Below are 7,309 nucleotides of genomic sequence, written 5' to 3'. Positions count from 1 at the left end.
TAGCACCATTGCTTCGCCTTTGCATGCTTTGAGCAAGAAAAATGTGACTTTTGTTTGGGGACCATCCCAAGATACCGCATTCAATGAGCTTAAGACTTTGCTTACACATGCTCCCGTGCTTGCTTTACCCAACTTTGACAAGCCCTTTGAGATTCATTACGATGCTAGTGGTAATGGCATAGGAGGTGTGTTAACGCAAGAGAAGCGCCCCATAGCTTACTTTAGTGAGAAACTCTCCGGCGCGCAACTCAATTATCCCATCTATGACAAAGAGTTGTATGCTTTAGTGCACGTTTTGCATGAATGGGAACACTATCTTCACCCTCATGAATTCATCATTCATACCGATCATGAAACGCTCAAGTACCTTAGGGGCCAAACCAAGTTGAACAAGCGTCATGCTAAATGGAGTGAGTTTATTGAGTCTTTTCCTTATGTCATCAAGTACATTAAAGGTAAGGAAAACATTGTGGCGGACGCTCTTTCCCACATATGCATGCTTGTTACTCAACTTGAATTAGATGTCATTGGCTTTCAGCACATAAAAGACTTGTATGAGCATGATCCTACTTTTGCTACTCCTTATGCCAAATGTTTGACGCATACATCTTGGGAACGCTATTACATCAAATATGGATATCTTATGAGAGCTAACAAACTTTGCATCCCTGAGTCTTCTCTTCATTTGTTGCTCTTGCAGGAATCTCATGGAGGAGGCCTAATGGGACATTTTGGACGCGACAAGACTTTTGCTACGCTCTCAAAGAACTAGTATTGGCCCAAAATGTTTCGTGACGTCAACCGCTTCACCAACCGATGCTCTACATGTCGCAAAGCTAAGTCAAAAGCTCAATCCCATGGCCTTTACATGCCTCTCCCAATTCCATATCAACCATGGGAAGACATTAGCATGGATTTTGTACTTGGATTTCCTAGGACTAGAAATGGAAAGGATTCGGTATTTGTCGTTGTGGACCGATTCTCTAAGATGGCACACTTCATACCATGCAACAAGATAGACGATGCTTCACATGTTGCCAATCTCTTTTGTAGGGAAATATTGCGTCTACATGGAGTTCCAAAGACGATCGTCTCAGACCGCGACATCAAGTTCCTAAGCTACTTTTGGAAGACCCTATGCACCAAGCTCGGAATCAAGCTACTCTTCTCCACGGCGTACCGTCCGCAAACCGACGGTCAAACGGAGGTGACCAACCGCACACTCTCCGCTCTACTTCGAGTACTCATCAAGAAGAACATCAAGGAGTGGGAGGAGTGTCTACCTATCGCCGAGTTCGCCTACAAGCTAGCAAACCACTCAACAACCGGCAAGTCCTCCTTCGAGGTCGTCTACAGATTCAACCCATTGTCACCATTGGACATTCTTCCTCTACCACTCCAAGAGTGCATCAATTTGGACGCAAGTGCACATGTGAATCATCTCAAGAAGGTGCATGAAGTTACAATGCATACCATTGAGTGACAAGTACAATGACTTGCGACCAAGCTCAACATCAACAAACATCCTATGGTATTCAACATTGGAGATCTTATGTGGCTACACCTTCGCAAGGACCGCTTTCCCCAAGAACACAAGTCCAAACTTTGACCATGAGCGGATGGACCCTTCAAGGTGCTTGCACGCTACAACAACAACGCATACAAGATCGACATTCCACGCGACAAGTACTCCGTGAGTGACATCTTCAACGTCAAAGATCTCTCTCCCTACCATGGTGATGAAGAATTTGATCCGAGGATGGATCTTCCCCAAGGGAGGGGAGATGATGCAGAGCATCCCAAGGTCATTCCCATGGACCTACCATCATCTCACCAAGTGCCTAGCGGACCCATGACACGAGCACGTGCAAGAGCTCTCAAAACCAAGGTGACATCTCTCCTCTTACATTTCCACTTTGATGCACATGAGACATGGCTACTACCTCAAAATGAGACATTGTTCATACTTAGGTATCAAGGAGTTGGCCATGAAGAAGCTAAGGAGCAAGGAGGATCAGAAGAGGAAGATGGACGTGAAGATGGAGAAGAAGGAGAGCTGCGGAAGAAGTCCCAGCCACCGGACGACCGGTCAGGACCAGACGTCCGGCGCCTGAAGCCCCAGCCAAGCTACTGTGAGCGGACGTCTGGCCCGGACCGGACAACCGGTGCCCCTGCACCTGAGCCAAACGAGCGGAAGTCCGGCGCCACCGGACGTCCGGAGACCGGACGACCGGCCTCTTCCGGAAATCCGCTACACCAGCATCTGAGCCAGAACGAGCGGACGACCGACGACCACCGGACGTCCGGCCGCCCATGAGACACTGGACGGACGGTCCATAGCGGACGACCGGTACCTGGCTATGTCCAGTTTCGGGCCCGAAGCCCATGTACCCCCCTTCTTTCACCCCCCCATTTGCACTAAGACTATAAATAGACCTCCTATTCATCCTAGCTAGGGTTAGCATTGGTTTAGCTCATATTTAGAGATAGAGCATTGCTCATCACATCGGATCTACTCCACGAGAGAGACCGCGGCCCCTCTTCGGAGAAGATCCCTTTGGATTCAAGACCCCTCTAAGGGAAGATGCCCTTGTGGATTCAAGACCTCCTCACGGAGAAGACCGGCTACCTTTGTATCGTCCTTAGTTATCCGTGGATCGTGTGATCTCTTACGTACTCGAGGATCTAGCATATGTGTGACTATTTCTTGTTGGTTTAGTGATTTTCTCATGTTTCCCCTCGTGTTCTCCCTCGTGTTCTTCGTGTTCATCGCGGGATCCGCTCCTTTCGTGAAAGATCGGGCGATTAGGGTTCCACCCTATATCACTTTTACTGAAAATTACTCTTTTAGTGTGGGAACAATTTATAGTATTCGGATTTCCTATGATACTCCCACTATTATGAATGAGAATAAAATTGCTTATATGGAGAGTAATAAATTTTCTATGCTTTTTGATCATGAAAAGAATGCTTTATGTCATGGTTATATTGATGAATCTATTCATGTTGCTACTGAAAATTATTATGAGAGAGGAACTTATGATTCATGATGCTCTCTTTATGTTTCAATTTTTATCTTTTATGCGAGCATCATTGAAATTTTCATGCCTAGCTAAAAGGCATTGAAGAAAAGCGCTTGTTGGGAGACAACCCAACACTTTTACCTACTGTTTTTGTGTGTTCACATGATTAAGCTACTGTAGTAATCATGTTTTATAGCTTTTGTTTCAATGAAGTGCCAAGTAAGACCTTTGGGATGGCTTACGGTGATAGTTGATTTGATCTTGCTGAAAAACAGAAACTTTTGTGCTCAGGAAAACAATTCTCATTTTTAACAGAAGCATGATAAAATGTTGATTCTTTTTGCAGAAGATTAATAGAAAAATTACCCAGGTTTTCCTATTTTCAGAATTTTTGGAGTAGCATAAATATAGTTAGAGTACATATTATTACAGACTGTTCTGTTTTTGACAGATTCTGTTTTCGATTCATAGTTTTCTTGTTTTCTAGTTTCTATGGCTTATATTGATCAATATAAATTGTGGAAATGATATGCTACAGTAGGCATTGTGTGAGAACAATTATGAATCTTGTCTTTGACAGTACCAAAAGTGAAATGGTTTGCTATTTATCATACTAACCTATCTCACGAAGTTCCGTTAAGTTTTGTGTGATTGAAGTTTTCAAATTTTGTGTAGGATGTCGATATGAGGAGAATAAGGAGTGAAAAGACCCTAACCTCGGGGATGCCCAGGGCACCCCAAGGTAATATTCAAGGAAGATCCAGACAACTAAGCTTGGGGGATGCCCTTTCGTCTCCAACATTATCGGTAGCCTCACTTGGAGCTATGTTTTCATTCATCAAATGATATGTGTTTTTCTTGGAGAATCATTTTATTTTCTTGTTGTTATTTAGAATAATGTTTTGCATCTTTTATTTCAATAGAAGTGGCAATGACAGCCTTTGCCATGCTTATTTTGCAAGTATACATGTTTCTGTTTCAAAACAGAAAATTTATCGATGTTGCAAAAATTCCCTAGAAAAGTCAGAATGTGATAAAATGTTGAAACTTGTTGCAAAATAAGCTCTGATAAATTTTCTACAGTGTGGTAAATTTTCATAACTTTTGGAGTTAGGGAAGTATTGATACTCTTGCATTCTTTACAGACTGTACTGTTTTGGCAAATTGCTGTTATGTTTGCATTGTTTTCATATGTTTGCTTGTTTAATGATTCTATTTGAGGATAAGAGTATTAAATATGCAGAGGCATTTAGTTGAATAATAATTTTAGTGATTTTCCATAGTAGAGAATGATAAGGTTTTTGCATTAGTTTATACTAACTTATCTCACGAGTCCTTGTTGAGTTTTGTGTGGATGAAGCTTTTGAGATTTAGGAAATCCGTGATATGAGAGGAATTAAGGAGACACAAAAGCTCAAGCTTGGGGATGCCCAAGGCACCCCAAGATAATATTTCAAGAAACCTCAAGCATCTAAACTTGGGGATGCCCCGATAGGCATCCCACCTCTCCTCTTCAACAATTATCGGTTAGTATCGGTTGAGCCTAAGTTTGTGCTTCTTCACATGATGTGTGCTATCCTTGGATTGTCATTTTATTTTGTTTTGCTTGCTGTTTTAATAAAGTACTTAGATCTGAAAGTTTTTAAATAAAATAGAGTCCTCAAATAGTTGACAGGGAGGCTAAGTAAGCGGCATTCACATCCCGTCAACGAAGCTCTTTTCTATGTCATTTACTCTTGTGCTTCACTTATATCATATGAGTAAATTGTTGAATAAATTGAATGTCATGAAGTTGAAATCATATCATGCCTAGTGGTAGCTTCACTTTGGGTTTAGAAAGTGAAATCTTTTGAGGCTTGACAATCACAATATTGGTCATACAAGCAATTCACGAATAATTAGTATAAGGAAGAGAACTTTCACATGCAAATACACTATCATGGAAATATTTTGTGACTGTGAGCCCCCATCAAAATATTATATGCCAAAATTGTTGACGTTGGACAAGGAAGACAACGTAATGGTTTATGTTTGTTCATAGAAGTTATAATTTCATAGATCCTTCAACATGTGGTGCTTGCCCCCCATCTTTGCTAGCCAAAAATTCCGCACCAAGTAGAGATACTACTTATGCATCCAAAAACCCTTAAACCCAAATCTTATTTTCAAGAGTCCACCATACCTACCTAAGCATTGAGCAAGATCCTTCAAGTAAGTTGTCATCAGTGCAATAAGGCAATAAAAATTGATTCTAAAAGTGTGAGATCATTTAGTGTAAAAGAAAATTGAGCGTTGTATGAACTTGTGATGACAAAGAATAAAAGTGACAGACTGCATAATAAAGGTTGATATCATAAGGGGCAATATAATGTGACGTTCTTTTGCACTAAGGGGTTGAGCATACAAATAAATAAGCGTATGGCAACCTCTGCTTCCCTTTGCGAAGGGCCTATCTTTTACTTTTCAGTATTTACTTTTATGCAAAGAGTCAAAGTTTTTCTCTCTATTCCCTTTTAGCATCATGTGGTGAGGGAAGATCTAGGCACATATGTCCAGTTGAATATGGGTAGCATGAGTTATTATCGTTGACATCACCCTTGAGGTGAATACATTGGGAGGCAAAACAATAAGCCCCTATCTTTCTATGTGTCCGGTTGAAATGTTTTGCTCATGTGTATGCGGCGAGTGTTAGCAATCATAGAAGACTATATGATGGTTGAGTATGTGGAGCTCTTACATAAACTCTGTTGAATAAGTTGAATTACAATTGCTTGGTGACTGAGAACATAGGTTGTTGAGTTTCAAGAGAATTCATTGTCTGAACCTTAACATGTGAACTGGTTGCCACTTTAACATGAGAAGTGCTATAAGAAAGAATTGTTGTTATGATGCTAGGAAAAGTGATTGAAATTATCATTGATCAAACTTGTCCACTTTGCTAGCACTCACACTTCATAAATTATTTCTTTTATCATTTACCTACTCGAGGACGAGTAGGAATTAAGCTTGGGGATGCTGACACGTCTCCAACGTATCTATAATTTATGAAGTATTCATGCTGTTATTTTATCATTCTTGGATGTTTTACAATAATTTTATAGCAACTTTATAACTTTTTTGGGACTAACCTATTGACCCAGTGCCATGTGCCAGTTGTTGTTTTTTGCTTGTTTTTTACATCACATGAAATCAATATCAAATAGAGTCCAAACACCGCGAAACTTTTTGGAGAATTTTTATGGACCAGAAAACACCCAATGGGCCAGAGCTGCACCTAGGGGTGCCCCGGGGGCACAACCCACCAGGGCGTGCCTGGCCCCCCAGGCATGCCTTGGTGGGTTGTGCTCACCTCGGTGGCCTCCCGTACCCCTTCTTTGCACTATAAATTCTCAAATATTCTAAAACCCTTCGGGGTTAACCTAGATTAGAAGTTCCGCCGTTGCAAGGCTCTGTAGCCACCGAAAACCAATCTAGACCCTTTCCGGCACCCTGCCGGAGGGGGGAATCATCTCCGATGGCCATCTTCATCATCCCGGTGGCCACCATGATGAGTAGGGAGTAGTCCACCCTCGAGGCTGAGGGTTTGTACCAGTAGCTATGTGTTTAATCTCTCTCTCTCTCGTGTTCTTGAGATTTCACAATCTTGATGTTTCACGGGCTTTGTTAATATAGTCGGATAATATGGTGTTTTCCCCTCTCTATCTTGTTGTGATGAATTGAGTATAGTCGGGTAGAAATATTGGGGCACTCTTTGAGGTTCTTTGTGTTGGATTGAGTATTATGAATCTAAAATTATTTTGTGTTATTTTAGTATGAACTCTTGGATAGATCGATCGGAAAGAATAGCTTCGAGGTGGTTTCGTACCCTACAAACGATTTCTTCGTATGTTCTCCGCTAGACAGGAACTTTGGAGTGATTCTTCATCGCACTTTGAGGGCTGGTTATATTATCCAATTATATTAGCATTGCTGAGAGATTGCACTAGCGAAAGTACAGACCCTAGGCCTCATGTTCAAGCATTGCAATACCGTTTTTGTGCATGTTTACTATTTGCTACCTTGCTGTTTCTATTTATTCATATTATAAAAATATATTTCTACCATCAATATTACACTTTTATCACCATCTCTTTGCCGAACTAGTGCAAATATACAATTTGCCATTGTATTAGGTGTGTTGGGGGCACAAGAGATTTCTTGTATTTGATTGCAGGGTTGTTTGAGAAAGACCATCTTCATCCTACGCCTCCCATGGATTGATAAACCTTAGGTCATCCACTTGAGGG

This window comes from Triticum urartu, chromosome 4A (assembly GCF_056163025.1).
Source record: "Triticum urartu cultivar PI428250 chromosome 4A, HENAU_Tu73, whole genome shotgun sequence".
Classification (NCBI taxonomy): Eukaryota; Viridiplantae; Streptophyta; class Magnoliopsida; order Poales; family Poaceae; genus Triticum; species Triticum urartu.
This window is presented reverse-complemented; position numbering follows the sequence as displayed.